The sequence below is a fragment of the Aquarana catesbeiana genome, linkage group LG13 (genome assembly GCF_042186555.1).
Source record: "Aquarana catesbeiana isolate 2022-GZ linkage group LG13, ASM4218655v1, whole genome shotgun sequence".
NCBI lineage: Eukaryota > Metazoa > Chordata > Amphibia > Anura > Ranidae > Aquarana > Aquarana catesbeiana.
The window spans coordinates 11,491,165-11,510,560 of NC_133336.1; the positions used below are offsets into that span (position 1 = coordinate 11,491,165).

General features: G+C 46.0%; 1 protein-coding gene across 1 annotated transcript in view; it reads left to right on the plus strand.

Moving 5' to 3' along the window:
- Positions 1-4,429: 4,429 nt before the first annotated feature.
- LOC141117411 (alpha-1-antitrypsin-like) overlaps positions 4,430-19,396 on the plus strand; it is a 53,961-nt gene continuing 38,994 nt past the window's right edge. The window contains exon 1 of the mRNA XM_073610266.1: positions 4,430-4,447. The gene's annotated coding sequence lies outside the window, so the exon portion shown is untranslated. The remainder of the gene's footprint in view (positions 4,448-19,396) is intronic.

Genomic DNA, 19,396 nt, shown 5'->3' on the forward strand with positions numbered 1-19,396 from the left:
GAAAGGCTGCACTGATGGATACTTATGAGTTGCACTGATGGGGACTGATAGGTGCCACTGATGTAGACTGATAGGTGGCACTGATGGGCACTGATAGATGGCACTGATGGGCACAGATAGGCACTGATAGGTGGCACTGATGGACACTAATGGGTGGCACTGATGGACACTGATAGATGGCACCAATGGGCAGCACTGATATGGAGTCACTGGCAGGCGTTACTGATGGGCATCACTGATATGGAGGCACTGGCAGACATTACTGATGGGCACTGTGTGGCATAATTTTTGGGCACAAATTGGCACCATTTTTGGGCACTGATTGGCATCCCTGCATCTGCCATGGGTGGCATACCTGGTGGTCAGAAGTGGTGGCCATCCCTGGTGGTCCTGGTGACATCGCTGGTGGTCCTGGGTGGGCATTCTCAGGGGAGGGGGGGTGGCTGCACTGATAATCAATCAGCGCAGACCCCCACTGTCAGGAGAGCAGCCGATCGGCTCTCTTCTACTCACGTCTGTCAGACGTGAGTGAGGAAAATCCGATACACGGCTCTTCCTGTTTACATCATGATCAGCTGTGATCGGACACAGCTTATCGCGTGGTAAAGAATCTCCGTCAGACTCTTTACCAAGATTGGAGTTGCGGTGTGCCAGACTGACACGCCGCACCACCAATCTCCGCGTGCGCCAGCTGTTACCCTGCAGCCACTGTGCCCATCACCAATTACAGCCACTGTGCCCACCAATTGCAGCCAATGTGCCCATCAAATGCAGCCACTGTGCCATCAATTGCAGCCACTGTGCCCATCAATTGCAGCCACTGTGCCCATCAAATGCAGCCACTGTGCCCATCAATTGCAGCCACTGTGCCCATCAAATGCAGCCACTGTGCCCATCAATTGCAGCCACTGTGCCCATTAATTGCAGCCACTGTGCCCATCAAATGCAGCCACTATGCCATCAATTGCAGTCATTGTGCCCACCAAATGTAACCACTGTGCCCATCAATTGCAGACACTGTGCCATCAAATGCAACCACTGTGCCCATCAAATGCAGCCACTGTGCCATCAAATGCAACCACTGTGCCCATCAAATGCAGCCACTGCGCCATCAATTGCAGCCACTGTGCCCATCAAATGCAGCCACTGTGCCCACCAAATTAAACTATTGTGCCCATTAAATGCAGCCACTGTGCCCATCAATTGCAGCCACTGTGCCATCAAATGCAGCCACTGTGCCATCAAATGCAGCCACTGTGCCCACCAAATGCAGCCACTGTCCCCATCACATTCAGCCACTGTGTCATCAATTGCAGCCACTGTTCCCACCAATTGCAGCCACTGTGCCCATCAATTGCAGCCACTATGCCCATCAATTGCAGCCACTGTGCCATCAAATGCAGCCACTGTGCCATCAAATACAGCCACTGTGCCCACCAAATGCAGCCACTGTGCCCACCAAATTAAACTATTGTGCCCATTAAATGCAGCCACTGTGCCCATCAATTGCAGCCACTGTGCCATCAAATGCAGCCACTGTGCCATCAAATGCAGCCACTGTGCCCACCAAATGCAGCCACTGTCCCCATCAAATTCAGCCACTGTGTCATCAATTGCAGCCACTGTTCCCACCAATTGCAGCCACTGTGCCCATCAATTGCAGCCACTATGCCCATCAATTGCAGCCACTGTGCCATCAAATGCAGCCACTGTGCCATCAAATGCAGCAACTGTGCCCACCAAATGCAGCCACTGTGCCCATCACCAATTACAGCCACTGTGCCCCCCAATTGCAGCCACTGTGCCCATCAAATGCTGCCACTGTGCCCATTAATTGCAGCCTCTGTGTCCATCAAATGCAGCCACTGTGCCCATCCTATGCAGCCACTGTGCCATCAATTACAGCCACTGTGCCCATCAAATGCAGTCACTGTGCCATCAATTGTATAAATAAACTTAATTGCGCTAGCAGTGAAAAAATTGGAAAGTGCTTAGGAGACACAATGTGTATGTGAATCCCACCCAAAATAACAATAAGTGCATAGAATCCTTATTCAGAAATACAAAAAATATGTGTTAAAAAGTCAGTAATCATAGACCGAAAACACTTATAATCAGTCCATAATAAAATGAATTGTATTGGATAAAAAGAAAAAAAGAAAAAAGTCCGCTTAATATGTTTCATCACCAAGCACTAAGGACTGATGAGCCAAAGTACTTCTTATCAGATGTACATTGATTGCAGAAAGAAGAGTAATAGGTGTGCGCTTACCCCAAATGTTGGACCTCCACTGTGGCAAGGTCTTATGGGCTTGCAGATTTCACCCTCTGCGGGGACAAGATGTTGATCTCCAGGTCTTGGCAGCGTATACCGCCGACTTCCGTGTGGTCTGGATAGCCCAACTGCTCCAACATCAGAGGGGGGACTCAGGAATGGAAGAGCCCATATATAAGAAAAAAAGTATAAGGAGAAGAAACTCCAATAGTGTGATAACGTTTAGGGTTTTATTGGTTAAAATAAAGCACAAGTAAATATTAAAAGATTCCAGTAAAAAAGTAGTATCATAAAAAAGCCGGCATAATCAAAGGCAGAACGCCCGTGCAAATAAACACTTCGGAACACGTGATGGCAAGCACTGCGAGGCCACGCCCTCTTTACATGTTTCGTCATACGTGACGTCTTCTACGGGGCACGGGCGACGCAATGAACCATCACCTTATATATCAGTAGACAAGATTGTAGCCACGCCCTCATCTCCACCCATGTCCGTCATTCAACAGGGCATGTGTGGAGATTCGACGGGGCCGCCATTAAAGACCGCCCACAGGGCGGAACATACATAAAGAATGAGAACAAAAAACAAACCAGGAAGTGTGACCAAACCTCATTCTGGCGCCCGCCTGACGTACTAACAGGCATGCGCAAGAATAAACCAAGCCTCGATCTGGCTGACGATGAAAACACTCCTATAGAGGCAGACTAATCGGAAACCGGAAGAGTTCGAGCGTGTACCCCAGATGGATTCTAGAGACAGACGCCCGTGGTATACCCGAGACTTCCGGTCCTGAATGGATCAAAGCTCATTTTTAGAAAAAACGTTGATGTTACACTTAAAGTTAAAAAAGGCCACTCCAACAGTACATAAAATATGCGTGGCGGCAATCCGCAAAGTTTTACAGTCCACTTAGTGCAATATTTAAATTTTTATTTTAATTTTATCCTAATGTACTGTATGTTTAAAAAGGAGAATACCCAACAAATATTGTAAGGGGGTACAAATCCATTGATTGAGATTATATGTAAGCAAAATCAGAAGTTCAATAATAGATAAGAATGGGACCATTATATCTTTTGAATCTTACCCGCACCAAAATGGTTCAAATTTTAACTTGACAGCCAGAGCAGGACTCAGTCCATCCTTTTACAATTTCAGAAGTTAAAAAACGGAAGAAAAAACAATGAATCTTAAGGGTATATAATAGAGCGATTCCAATGCCTATGGACGTTTCTTAATGGGGGGTTCTAATTACCTCATAGGGATAACTCCCATAGCAGGGAGCCTATGTGACATTATATTATCCATTGTATCATGCGTTATCAATAAACGCATTGATCTCAATGTCAACATTAAGCCCTCGTGGTTTAAGACACCCCATCTTGAATATCCACCCCATTTCAAGCTTGGATATAGCTCTTCTCTTGGGTCCTCCTCTCCAGGGAACACTCAACCTATCGATACCCACAAATTGTGTGCCTCTAGGGTCTCTATCATGTACATTCAGGTAATGTTTGGATACTGGATGTCCTATAAATCCTCTCCTGATGTTGCTAATGTGTTCGTTTAACCTGACCTGAAGAGGGCGGACAGTACGTCCCACGTACTGAAACCCGCACGGACAGGTCAAAAGATACACTACATGGGTAGTAGAGCACGTAATGAATGATTTTATTGAGAAGGTTTGTGAGGTACTAGTCGCATGGAAATGCGTTACTTTCCGGTCTTTGATGGCATTAACCGTACAAACCGCACATTTCCTACATCTATAATACCCTACTAAATTTTGAAAAAACATTGGAACACGTGCTTGCCATCACGTGTTCCGAAGTGTTTATTTGCACGGGCGTTCTGCCTTTGATTATGCCGGCTTTTTTATGATACTACTTTTTTACTGGAATCTTTTAATATTTACTTGTGGTTTATTTTAACCAATAAAACCCTAAACGTTATCACACTATTGGAGTTTCTTCTCCTTATACTTTTTTTCTTATATATGGGCTCTTCCATTCCTGAGTCCCCCCTCTGATGTTGGAGCAGTTGGGCTATCCAGACCACACGGAAGTCGGCGGTATACGCTGCCAAGACCTGGAGATCAACATCTTGTCCCCGCAGAGGGTGAAATCTGCAAGCCCATAAGACCTTGCCACAGTGGAGGTCCAACATTTGGGGTAAGCGCACACCTATTACTCTTCTTTCTGCAATCAATGTACATCTGATAAGAAGTACTTCGGCTCATCAGTCCTTAGTGCTTGGTGATGAAACATATTAAGCGGACTTTTTTCTTTTTTTCTTTTTATCCAATACAATTCATTTTATTATGGACTGATTATAAGTGTTTTCGGTCTATGATTACTGACTTTTTAACACATATTTTTTGTATTTCTGAATAAGGATTCTATGCACTTATTGTTATTTTGGGTGGGATTCACATACACATTGTGTCTCCTAAGCACTTTCCAATTTTTTCACTGCTAGCGCAATTAAGTTTATTTATATGTTTACCACTTCATAGATATTTGGAGTTTTATTTGCAGCTGCACTTTTTGTACATATATATTTTCCTATCACGTATTGCTCATTAGCGCAGGTTGATTCCACCATTTTCTTAATTACCATCAATTGTAGCCACTGTGCCATCAAATGCAGCCACCGTGCCATCAAATGCAGCCACTGTGCCCACCAAATGCTGCCACTGTGCCCATTAATTGCAGCCTCTGTGTCCATCAAATGCAGCCACTGTGCCCATCCTATGCAGCCACTGTGCCATCAATTGCAGCCACTGTGCCCATCAAATGCAGCCACTGTGCCCATCAATTGTAGCCACTGTGCCCACCAAATGTAGCCACTGTGCCCATGAATTGCAACCTCTGTGCGCATCAAATGCAGCCACTGTGCCCACCAAATGCAGCCACTGTGCCCATGAATTGCAACCACTGTGCCCATCAAATGCAACCACTATGCCATCAATTGCAGCCATTGTTCCCACCAAATGTAGCCACTGTGCCCATCAATTGCAGACACTGTGCCATCAAATGCATCCATTGTGCCCATCAAATGCAGCCACTGTGCCATCAATTGCAGCCATTGTGCCCACCAAATGCAGCCGCTGTGCCCACCAAATTAAACTACTGTGCCCATCAAAGGGCAGCCACTGTACCCATCAAATGCAGCCACTGTGCCCATCAATTGCAGCCACTGTGCCATCAAATGTGGCTGCAACTGGTGGGTGCAGTGGCTGAATTTGATGGGCACAGTGGCTCCAATAGATGGGCACAGTGGCTCCATTTGGTGGGCACAGTGTCTGCAATTGAAGGCGCAGTGGCTGCATTTGATGGGCCCAGTGGCTGCAATTGATGGCACAGTGGATGCATTTGATGGGCACAACGGCTGTAAGTGATGGGCACAGTGGCTGCAATTGATGACACAGTGGCTGCAATTGATGGCACAGTGGCTGCATTTGATGGGCACAACGGCTGTAAGTGATGGGCACAGTGGCTGCAATTGATGACACAGTGGCTGCAATTGATGGGCACAGTGGCTGCAATTGATGGGCACAGTGGCTGCATTTGGTGGGCACAGTGGCTGCAATTGATGGCACAGTGGCTGAATTTGGGGGGCACAGTGGCTGCAATTGATGGCACAGTGGCTACATTTGATGGGCACAGTGGTTGCATTTGATGGCACAGTGCCTGCAATTGATGGGCACAGTGGCTACATTTGGTGGGCACAATGGCTGCAATTGATGGCATAGTGGCTGCATTTGATGGGCACAGTGGTTGCAATTGGTGGGCACAGTGGTTGCAATTGGTGGGCACAGTGGCTGCATTTGGTGGGCACAGTGGCTGCAATTAATGCGCACAGAGGTTACAATTCATGGGCACAGTGGCTGCATTTGGTGGGCACAGTGGCTACAATTGATGGGCACAGTGGCTGCATTTGATGGCACAGTGACTGCATTTGATGGGCACAGTGGCTGCAATTGATGGCACAGTGGCTGTATATGATGGGCACAGTGGCTGCATTTGATGGACACAGAGGATGCAATTAATGGGCACAGTGGCAGCATTTGATGGGCACAGTGGCTGCAATTGGGGGGCACAGTGGCTGTAATTGGTGGGCACAGTAGCTGCATTTGATGGCACGCTGGCTGCCTTTAGTGGCACAGTGGCTGCAATTGATGGGCACAGTGGCTGCAATTGGTGGGCACAGTAGCTGCAATTGATGGCACAGTGGCTGAATTTGATGGGGACAGTGGCTGCATTTGGTGGGCACAGTGGCTGCATTTGATGGCACAGTGGCTGCATTTGAAAGCACAGTGGCTGCAATTGATGGGCACAGTGGCTGCATTTGATGGGCACAGTGGCTGCATTTGGTGGGCACAGTAGCTGCATTTGATGGCACGCTGGCTGCCTTTAGTGGCACAGTGGCTGCAATTGATGGCACAGTGGCTGCATTTGATGGGTACAGTGGTTGCATTTGATGGCACAGTGTCTGCAATTGACGGGCACAGTGGCTACATTTGGTGGGCACAATGACTGCAACTGATGGCATAGTGGCTGCATTTGATGGGCACAGTGCTTGCAATTCATGGGCACAGTGGCTGCATTTGGTGGGCACAATGGCTGCATTTGATGCGCACAGAGGTTGCAATTGATGGGCACAATGGCTGCATTTGATGGGCACAGTGGCTGCATTTGATGGGTACGGTGGCTGCAATTAATGGGCACAGTGGCAGCATTTGATGGGCACAGCGGCTGCAATTGGTGGGCACAGTGGCTGTAATTGGTGATGGGCACAGTGGCTGCAGGGCCTCTTCCCGACAACCCTGGACGTTGGTTGTCGGGGTCTGCGTGCGGGGGCTTATCGGAATCCGGGAGCCCCCTTTAATAAGGGGGCCCCCAGATCCCGGCCCCCCACCCTTTGTGAATGAGTATGGGGTACATCGTACCCCTACCCATTCACCTAGGGAAAAAAGTGTCAATGAAAAAACACACTACACAGGTTTTATAAAGTAATTTATTAGGCAGCTCCGGGGTCTTCATCCGACTTGGGGGGTCTTCTTCTGACTTCGGGGGTCTCTCCGGCGTCTTCTCCCGGTGTCCTTATCTTCTGCCGGCTCCTCCGCTACCTTCTGCAGCTCTTTTGCTAGCGGTGGCCCAGACTTCTACCTTCTGCCTTCTTGTCTTCTTCCCTCTTCTCTTCTTCCGATGTTGACACAACGCTCTCTCTGGCTGGAATTCTCTCTGAGCGCTCCGCAATGGACTTATATAGGCGGTGACCCCGCCCCCTTATGAGGTCACTGTCCCGGGGCACGCTGGGACTGTGCCGTCATAAGGGGGCGTGGTCAACATCACCCGGTGACCAAGCCCCCTAAAACGTCACAGTCCCAGAATGCCCAGTTGAAATAAATTGACACAGTAATGTAATCTGTAAGACTACAGTGTACCGTACACGTAGTGTGTGTTTTACGTTTTGAGTTTGGCGCCGTTCTGCGTCCCCGTGCATCGCCACGCTCACAGGGAACGGAGCCCAGCTTCTGTGATAGATCTAGCGGAGGACGGCTCGCTCACACTGCGGGGAGACATTGCAGGATCCTGGGGACAAGGTAAGTACGCTCTTCCTGGATCCTGCGATGCAATCCCGAGTCTGGCTCGGGGTTACCGCTTTTGGTACTGAAATTCCACCCAGCCAGACTCGGGAATACCGCCAGGGAGGTTAAGATGCAAAAGTTTTAGTTAAGATCATAATTTATTTATACTACAATATTTCTTGATTAGGATATTTTTATTAACATTGGGTTTTAAATAAATATAATATACATACTGATATATGTAGTATTTGATTTAGAAGTTAAAGGGAACTTATATTGTATAAGTTAAATGGTTTTACTTTTTTAAGTTCTTGCCTAATCCTCAGGAATGTCAACCCCCACCCTTGCGTGAGAGGTGGGAGGGAAGCTATGCCTCATTAAAAGCCTGCGGTTTTCTGTAGAACAAGAAAGCTCAGAGAAGCTTTAAACCAGCCCTTTCAAAGATAAAGTGGGGGTCAGTTTTTAGGCATAAAAAGCTAGTAACAAAGGACAGAAAAGGCAGATTTGCGGCAGACACCATGAGACATTGCTGCCACATCTACACACACACATCTGATTCAATCTTCATTTTAATAATATAACACTTTATTAATGATATTTTTACATTCTACATTTTGATAATGTTCTTGTAATATTTTGCTATTTTTATTATTAAATCAATTTTTGAGATTTTACACAAGAACTGAACGGACTTTCTTGGAAATTCTCTCATCAATATGAAGTATTGAATATCAATATTAACCACTTGCTGACCGCTGCACGCCGATATACGTCGGCACAATGGCTGCGGTGGGCAAATGGGTGTACCTGTATATCCCCTTTAATCGGAGGGGCTAGCGGGTGCGCGCGCCCGCCGCGTACAGCGTGACCCTGCCCGCGGGACCGGCGGACTCGATGTGCTCTGGTCTCCCGGCGATCGTGTCACGGAGCCACAGAATGGGGAAGTGCCTATTTAAACAAGGCATCGCCCTGTTCTGCCTTGTGACATGACAGAGATCACTTCTCCCTGTCATCAGGCGGCCCCCCAGGTCTGTGATCTGGGATTCGTCCTAGATTCAGGTTTAACTCTGGCTCCTCAGGTAAAAAAGGTCGTCATTGCATGTCACTGGCAGCTAAAACTCCTGAGGGGGTTGTTTAAATATCTGGATATCTTGGACAGAAAAACTGTCATCTGTGCCACGATAGGTAGCTGCCTGGACTACTGCAACTCTCTTTATTTGGGATTGCCAAAGATGCTAGTGCAGAAGCTTCAACTTATTCAAAATGCTGTGGCTAGGCTGCTCATGGATGTCCCATTGAGGGATCATATCACCCCTGTCCTCCGCGCCTTGCATTGGCTGCCGGTTCACTATCACATCTTATTTAAGGTAGGATGTATTATGTTTATGATTATGAGAGGCCTGGCTCCAAGCTATCTCTGCTCTCGTTTTCATAAACGAGCTCTTGTCACATCACTCAGATCTACCGGCAGAGATCTCCTCTACATCTCGGTGCCCAAGAAGATCCGGCATGGTGGTCGGGCCTTCTCCCACCAGGCTGCCGTACTATGGAATAGCCTTCCTGTCGAGCTCCAGGAGGCCCCCACTATTCGCGTCTTCTGCGGGTTACTGAAGACTTGGCTTTTCACGCAGGCGTTTCCTACGTAGTCTCTCTCTTCTACCCTTCAGCCGCTCTGTGCTGCTTCTGGTCCCTGGGCCCTCTCTTTCCAGGATCTTTGCTATGCGTGTCGGGACCCTTCGGGGTAAGACCGCGCCATAGGCATGTGCAGGGGGGTGCCGGGTGTGCCTGGGCACACCCTAATCCCACATACTTGTCTACACCTGGATGAGAGGGGCAGCAGGCGGCATATACAACAACTGATCCTCTGCATTTTCCACCCTACAGCCGTTGAATGCCTTCGAGAGGAAGAGGAGGAGAAGCGAGCATTCAGGGGCTGCATGGAGGAAAATGCAGAGCATCGGTTGTTCTATATTCAGCCCCGCTGCCCCTCTCATCCAGCCTGGTGCTCTATGTTTCCATCGGCTACTGTACTAGAACTGCTGGCTCCCCCTGACTCTTTTGTTCTAAGTAACCGCCCACCCAGCTTCTCCGCGGCTCCGCCCATTGCATTTACAGCTGCAGGCAGATGGGGCATGGCTTTCGGAGGACTGCAATAGCCAGCTGATCCAGTAGGAAGAGCGGAGGAGGTCTTCACTGTGTGAGGAAACACGTGAAGCCTGGAGGAAGCCGGAGACACAGCAAGCACACTGAGAGCTAGTGATTGCCACCGATCCCATCCATCCCCCTACCCAGCACTGCCACTGATCCCATCCATCCCCCCATCCAGCACTGCCACCGATCCCATCCATCCCCCCACCCAGCACTGCCACCGATCCCATCCATCCCCCCACCCAGCACTGCCACTGATCCCATCCACCCCCCCATCCAGCACTGCCACCGATCCCATCCATCCCCCCCACCCAGCACTGCCACTGATCCCATCCATCCCCCCATCCAGCACTGCCACCGATCCCATCCATCCCCCCACCCAGCACTGCCACCGATCCCATCCCCACACCACACTGCTGCCATGCCCCCCAGCACTGCCACTCATCCTATCTCCCCCACTCAGCACTGCCACTAATCCCATGCCCCCCAGAACTGCCACTCATCCTATCTCCCCCACTCAGCACTGCCACTAATCCCATGCCCCCCAGAACTGCCACTCATCCTATCTCCCCCACTCAGCACTGCCACTAATCCCATGCCCCCCAGCACTGCCAATCATCCTGTCACTGATCCCACCCCTCCACCACTGCTGCCACTGATCTCATGCCCCTCAACACTGCAACTCATCCAAACCCCCCCAGCATTGCTACTGATCCCCCCTTCCACTGCCACTCATCCCCCCAGTACTGCCACTCATCCCCCCCACCACAACCCCCACCACTGCCACTAATCCCATCAACCCCCAGCACTGCCAATGATCCCCCCCAACCTTGCCCCTCATCCTATTCCCCCCAGTACTGCTACTGATCCCATTACCCCCCCACCACAACCACCATCAACACCACTGATCCCATTAACTTTCTAACACTACCACTGATCCCATCCCCCCCAGCACTGCCACTGATCCCATCAATCCCCTAGCACTGCCACTGATCCCCACCACTTCCACTCATCCCACCCTAGTACTGCCACTGATCCCATTATCCCCCACCACAACTGCCACTGATCCCATCAACCCCTTAGCACTGCCACTGATCACCCCCCTCTCTCCAGCACTGCCACTGATCACCCCCCCTCTCCAGCACTGCCACTGATCACCCCCCCTCTCCAGCACTGCCACTGATCACCCCCACCACCACTGCCAACTGTTCCTATCTCCCCCCTCTCTTACCCCCACTTTCTCCCTCTGACCAGCTCTGCCATAAGATGTAAAATGTATTGATATATTAAAAATAGTTTAAACACATTTCAAAATGTTTGTTTACATTTATTTAAAAGTGTGTGTCTGTATATATGTCTATATATATATATATATATATATATATATATATATATATATATATACCCACACACGTGTGTGTTTGAGTTTTGGGGTGTACACCCTAATCCAATAGGCTGCGCACGCCTATGGACCGCGCTATATTAACCACTGGACAACTGGGCACTTAAACCCCCTTCGTGACCTGACCAATTTTCAGCTTTCAGTGCTCTCACACTTTAAATGACAATTACTCAGTCATGTAATAATGTACCCATATGAATTTTGTGCCCTTTTTTTCATACAAATAGAGCTTTCTTTTGGTGGCATTTGATCACCTCTGGGTTTTTTTATTTTTGCTCTAGAAATGAAAAAAAGACCGAAAATTTTGAAAAAAAAAAAAACGCATTTTTCTTAGTTTCTGTGGTAAAATTTTGCAAATTATTAATTTTTCTTCATAAATTTTGGTCACAATTTATACTGCTACATATCTTTGGTAAAAATAACCCAAATTAGTGGATATTATTTGGTTTTTGTGAAAGTTAGAGAGTCTACAAGCTGTGGTGCAAATCATAAAAAATTGATCACTGACGGCCTATCTCATTTCTTGAGACCCGAACAAGCCAGGAAAGTAAAAATACCCCCCAAATGACCACTTTTTTGAAAGTAGACATTGCAAGGTATTTAGTAAGATGCATGGTGAGGTTTTTGATGTTTTCATTTTTTCCCACAATTCTTTGCAAAATTAAGATTTTTTTTCCCACAAAATTGTCATTGTAATAGGTTATTTCTCTCACATGGCATGTGTATACCACAAATAACGCCCCAAAATACCTTCTGCTACTCCTCCCGAGTATGGCGATACCACATGCGTGATGCTTTTCCACAGCCTGGCCACATAGAGAGGCCCAACATGCAGGGAGCACCATCAGGTGTTCTAGGAGCATAAATTACACATCTAAGTTGTTGACTTCCTATTACATTTTTGAAGGCCCTGGAGCACCAGGACAATGACACGGGACACTGATGTGGCACTGATGACAGATGGCATTGATACGTGGCACTGATGACACTGATGACAGATGGCACTAATATGTGGCACTGATGACACCTGGCACTGATGACAGATGGCAGTAATACGTGGCACTGATGACAGATGGCACTAATATGTGGCAATGATGACAGATGTCACTAATACGTGGCACTGATGACACATGACACTGATGACAGATGGCACTGATACGTGGCACAGATGACACGTGACACAGATAAAAGATGGCACGTGACACTGACAGGTGGCACTGATGACAGATGGCACTGATGACACGTGACATTGATGACAGATGGCACTAATATGTGGCACTGATGACACGTGGCACTGATGACAGATGGCACTAATACGTGGCACTGATGACAGATGACACTAATACATGGCACTGTTGACACGTGACACTGATGACAGATGGCACTTATACGTGGCACTGGGGACAGATGGCACTGACAGGTACTGTATTTTCTATACTGACGCAGCAGATGTTTGCTCTCCCTCCTCACACGCTGTCTCTGTGTGAGGAGGGAGAGCCGGCAATGAGAGATGATCTCATATGTTTACATATGAGATCATCTCTCATTGGACACTCCAATCGAGTGCTAAATGGCTGCTGTGATTGGCCATTTAGCACGATCTGTGATTGGCTGTGTCGAAGGACACGGCCAACACAGAATCTCCCCAGTGCGCGCCCGCGGAAGTAAACAGGAGGACATCCAGGAACGCCCTCCTGGCAAATGGAGTCCGCGCTTTAGCCGTCTTTCGGCTATAGTGGGGATGCCTAGTGATTAAGATTCCTCTCAACTCAACTCAACTCATCAGGAGCAGTGATCGCTGTCATGTGACTTGAAGCCCATCCCCCCACAGTTAGAATCACTCCCTAGGACACACTTAACCCCTTCATCGCCCCCTAGTGGTTAACCCCTTCCCTGCCAGTGTCATTTAGACAGTAATCAGTTCATTTTTAAAGCACTGATCGCTGTATAAATGACAATGGCCCCAAAATAGTGTCAAAAGTGTCTGATCTGTCCGCCATAATGTTGCAGTCCCGATAAAAATTGCAGATCGCCGCCATTACTAATAAAAAAAAAAATTGATATTAAAAATACCATAAAACTATGCCCTATTTTGTAGACACTATAACTTTTGCGCAAACCAATCAATATACGCTTATTGCGATTTTTTTTACCAAAAATATGTAGAAGAATACATATTGGCCTAAACTGAGGAAAAAATTTGTTTTTTTATATATTTTTGGGGGATATTTATTATAGCAAAAACTAAAAAAATTGCATTTTTTCAAAATTGTTGCTCTTTTTTTGTTTATAGCACAAAAATAAAAACCGCAGAGGTGATCAAATACCACCAAAAGAAGGCTCTATTTGTGGGGAAAAAGGACGTCAATTTTGTTTGGGTGCAAGGTCGCACGACCGCGCAATTGTCAGTTAAATCGATGCAGTGCCGAATAGCAAAAAGTGCTCTGGTCAGGAAGAGGTTAAAATCCTCCGGGGCTCTGAAGTGGTTAATACCGAAAAAATGAGTATTTAAAAACTATATTGATTTATATACACTCACTTTATTCGATAAATGACTGAAATTCAAGCTGGGTGTAGCAAGATGTCCGCTGGCGCCTTATGACTGCGGGTGTTCTGTCAGATTAGCAAACCTGCGCAGTAAGTATTCAGCTGACGGAATGTCTCTCCCGTTACCTAATCTGACTGTCAGGTCTCTCACTTACCAGACCGGAGAGTCCACTTGGGCAGAGGGTAGGCTCCCTTACGTATCCGACTCGCGGCCCCTGGTAGAGCAGGCAGGAAGCACACGAGTGCGGAGTGGTATGAGAGCCTGTGCAGGAGTCCATATTCCCGGAAGCTAGCAGTCTTCAAACAGCAGATGATAGTCAGAGGCACAGGCAACGGATGCTGAGCAGGAGCTAAAGACCGGTCAATGCACAGGCTGGGTTCGGCAACAGGCTGGCAGCGGAGGTACAGGAGGAGCAGCCAGAAGCGGAACTCTGTGGACTCCGATGGTGGGCAGGGGGGGGGGCGAGGGTGTCATATGACGCCCTCCTAGAACGAGAGCTGCGCCGCCTGGCCGTCATATAGCGTTGCCACTATTTCTTCAATCCAAACCTGAACACTTTAGCGGTCTGGAACACCTTTGGGTGCCCCGAGGAAAGTAGTGATGCGGTGCACATATCGTGCCGCAGCAAAACGTGGGTGTGGCCAAATTGCCCTTGCTGACATCACCCTGCACCCCAGTGATGCCGAACCTGCCCCCCCCCCCTGACAGCTTCCCACAGCTCCTGGACGGCAACAGATTTGTGTGTGACTGTCTTGGTTACTTGGGAAGCCACAGCCGGGTCTGAATAATGTTGTCCGGTTTTCAGTCCACCTGAAACCCGGACAAATGATTCAAAACCCGGACTGTCCGGGTGAATCCCGGACAGGTGGCAACCCTACCGTCATATGACAGCCGTCGGGTGGCAAGCGGTTAAAGGTGTTTTTTATTTATTGGAAATGTGAGTTGTATGTATGTGGAGTTCTGTTTGTAATTAATCTTTTTTAAACGTTATCACACTATTGCATGCCTCTGTCATTTTTTGCATGTAATAAATATGACAAGAGTCCGGAACATACCAGGAGAAAATAGGGGCTTTTGAGCTGGGCTATCACCGGGAGGAGCAGGTGCCTTGCGGTCCATACCAATATTCCATAAATCTGTATAGGATAAAGGAAACAAAGGAGGATCGCTGCAGACTATTGTTATCAATTTACAGGCTTTTTTTTAAGCCCTTAAGGTGAGGGTACATCTGGTGGGGGTCGTGTGCACACCGCATGAAGACACTATTATCACATGTCAAATGTTATTTGGACTTTTACTGAATAATTCAATATTCCAATAAGGACTGAGTGTGACTCACGGAGCATGAGCACTGTATGTTTTATTATATTTTTTATATATACAATGTCACGTTATATATATATATATATATATTGACGCTATATATAGTTTTTATGCGTTTGCATTTAGTTTCTGTTCATTTTATTAGAGCTGCACATTGTGTCATATAAATTGTTATTATCACATTTTGGGAAAGTGTGGGAAGTGCGGGCAGCTGATTATAGTTTTATTCATTATTTTCATGGGGATTTAGGTTATTTTATGTTTAGTGTGGCAGCCCACAAGGTTTTACATTTAACTGATAAAAAAAAAAAAAAAAATGTTGTTGATTTGCACACACAACATAGATTTGAACGGTCATACTTCTGAAATAATCAAATTAGCATTGCGGTACAGTTCAGTAAACGCCGGAAAGTTACAAGCTTGATGTGCTAGTCCTTAAAGTGGAGTTCCACCCACTTTTACAACTCTTCAGCATCCCTCACTAAACTGTGCACTGTAAACGAATTGGATATTTAAAAAAAAAAAAATTTCTCAGCACCTCCTGTATATCTGCTGTATTCATTTTTCACTTCCTCCTCCCTGGCCGTGGCCCATCGCATCATTTCCTGTTTACAATGCCTTCTGGGAAGGGGCGGCAACTTCCTCTGACACTGCCGTTGCTATGGAAACCTGACCTGAAACCTATTACACTGCTTGTGCTGCACTGAGCATGTGCGAGATCTGCAAGGATGAGATCCAGGAAGAAATACAGTCTGGCTTCAGATGCCCACACTTAAGATGGCCACGGCCTGCTGCAAGTTTATAAAATAACAAACTACTGCTATAAACCAACAAAACGGACCTTAGTTTACAGACTAACTTTACTAGAATACATTAAGCTTGTGTATTATAGGGGGATTTTTATTTAAAAATATAATTTCATCCGGAACACCACTTCGACAATTAAAGCAAATTACGTCCTGGATGATTACTTTTAAGCCTCGTACACACGATCTGATTGTTGGCCAACAAAACCGTGGAATTTTGTCCGAAGGGCGTTGGCCCAAACTTGTCTTGCATACACACGGCCACACGATTGTTGGCCAACAAATACGAACGTATGTTGTTTTTCAGCTCTTTAGCGCCACCCTTTGGGCTCCTTCTGCTAATTTCGTGTTTGTAGAAGTTTGCTGAGTGTTGATTTGCACTTTTCATTTCGCGCTTTTCATTTCGCGATTTTCGGTTCGTTTCTGAACGGCCGTTCGTCAACCAGCCATGTTGCGGAATCGGAGGAGATAACGTGTTATTTATTATTGGCCTTGGAGTTGTTGCTTTGGCATTATTTTTTTGGTTGAATAATAATGATTTGATTTGTTATATTTTCTATATTTTTGGATGCATAGAATGCACTTTTTGGTTAAGTTCTATTGGCAGATAGCATGTCTAATTTTATTTGTTTTCTTTTTTTAATGCACAATAATAGAATTGTGTAGAATAATACTTGGCTGTGTGTTTTACTTCAAATGACAGTTTGGGGGTCGGCAGTTATATTTAAAAAAATACAATGTAAAATTGACAAGGGACACCAACATAGTTGTATCTTTGATCTTAAAAACTACAGGATAATGGTGATGTGGTAACTTGCCCAAATAAATAAAAAAAAAAATAATAATAATATTCTTGATATCACTAGAAAAAAAAAAGCCTTTGAAAATTCATGTGCAATAACTCCATCAGTATCACCAGCAAAGCAGCTTCATTATTATCCCATTAAAGAAGAAGAGAATTGTGCGCTGCATTTGGAGATTTCATAATTTGCCACGTCACGAATGTTAATTCTCCATTATGAACGATAGTTTACAAGACCGACCAGCTCGTCCTTGCTTTCCAGCATGCGTCTTTGTACTTTGGGCTTTTGTCCGAAGGACTTGTGTACACACGCTCGGAAAGTCCGACAACAGACATTTGCCCGCGGATATTTTTAAAACCTGCCATCCAACATTTGTCCGCAGAAAATCCGACAACAATTTCCCAATGGAGCGTACAAACGGTCGGATTTTCCACCAACAGCCTGTCATCGAACATTTCCCGTTGGAAAGTCCGATCGGCTTTACTGAATGCACATCATCTTGGTGTCTCGCAGGAAAGGGGAATGTATGTACTTATATAGAAAACTGACTTGTATAGAACATAATGGGGTTTAGGAAAAAAGAAAGAGCTGATAGAGTACAATATTGGGGGTATGTGTTGGCCAAACTACTAAAAAAAACAAAAACGACTAAACTACTAAAACAATATGTTTTATCACTTAGCAAACTTCTTATCGTTATTCCATAGAGGAGTCATTCACACTGCAAGAGATTTATTGGGCCAAGCTATAATGCAATACTCTACAGAATGTCTCGGGTTGTCTTGGCTAAAAGGAAAGAATATTTTTTTTATTTTTTTTTATATATTATATCATTATTTTTTTTTATTTTTTTTATTTTGCTGTTTAAGAAAATTGCAGTTGGCTACAGATTGAAATGAAAGGATCATTTTAAATAATATTCAACTAAAAAAATTGGCTTGTGTAGAGAATATCATAACAATTATGCCGCGTACACACGGTCGGACTTTACGGCGGACTTTGCCCGGCGGATTTTTCGACGTACTTTCCGACGGACTTTGTGAATGAACGGACTTGCCTACACACAATCCACCAAAGTCCGTCGAATTCGTACGTGATGACGTACGACCGGACTAAAACAAGGAAGTTCATAGCCAGTAGCCAATAGCTGCCCTAGCGTGCCTTTTTGTCCGTCGAACTAGCATACAGACGAGCGGACTTTTCGACCGGACTCGATTTCAACGGATAAATTTTAAACAAGTTTAAAATCTAAGTCCGTCCAACTTTTGAGAAAACAAAGTCCGCTGGAGCCCACACACATCGAATTGTCCGACGAAATCCAGTCCGCCGGGCAAAGTCCGCCGTAAAGTCCGCTCGTGTGTATGCGGCATTATATATATATACATTTTTTTAAAAAGGTGTATTTTTCATTTTAACCACTTGCCAACCAGCCACTGTATATATATACAGCTCTCCTGCGCAAACCGACGTGCCCGTCCGTGCATGTTAAACTGCGGGGTGCGTGTGCGCCGGCCACCCGCGATCGCGGTGGAGAGAGGTAGAACGGGGATCTGCCTAGGTAAACAAGGCGGATCCCCGTTCTGACAGGAGACAACTCTGAGATCTGCTGTTCCCAGTGATCAGGAACAGCGATCTCTTTGTTGTCCCGGGCAGCCCAGCCCCCCCACACAGTTAGAACACACCGAGGGAACACAGTTCACCCCTTGATCGCCCCCTAGTGTTAACCCCCTTCCCTGCCTTTGTCATTTATACATTGATCAGTGGCTTTTTTTTTATAGCACCGATCACTGCAGTAATGTCACTGGTCACGAAAAAGTGTCACTTGGTGTAAGATTTGTCCGCCGCAATGTCGCAGTCTCGCTAAAAGCATAAAAAAAAAAAAAAGTTCATAAATCTATCCCCTATTTTGTAGACACGATAACTTTTGCGCAAACCAATCAATATGCGCTATTTTAACCAATAAAATATGTAGTATAATACATATTGGCCTAAGCTGATGCATACATTTATTTTTTTTATATATTTTTTTTTTGGAAATGTTTTATAGCAGAAAGTAAAAAATATATATAGTTATTTTTTTTCAAAATTGGCATCTTTTTTTGTTTATAGCGCAAAAAATAAAAACCGCAGAGGTGATCAAATACCATCGAAAGAAAGAAAGCTCTATTTGTGGGGGGGGGGGGGGGGGGAACATCAATTTCATTTGGGTACAGCGTCGCACGACCACGCAATTGTCAGTTAAAGCAACGCAGTGCCGTATAGCAGAAAATGGTCTGGTCATTGGGGGGAGGGGGGGGGTTAAACCTTTCCTGGGGCTCAAGTGGTTAAAATATCATAAGTATCACAAATTCCGTTACCATTTTTTAAAATATATTTCACGTATATGTTTTTAAAAGTAGGCAAAAAAAATAGACTAATTAGGATGAAACTGCAGAAATGTTTTGTACAATTTTCCACACTGTAAATCTCTTCTATGCAGAGTGGTATTTTTTTTTTT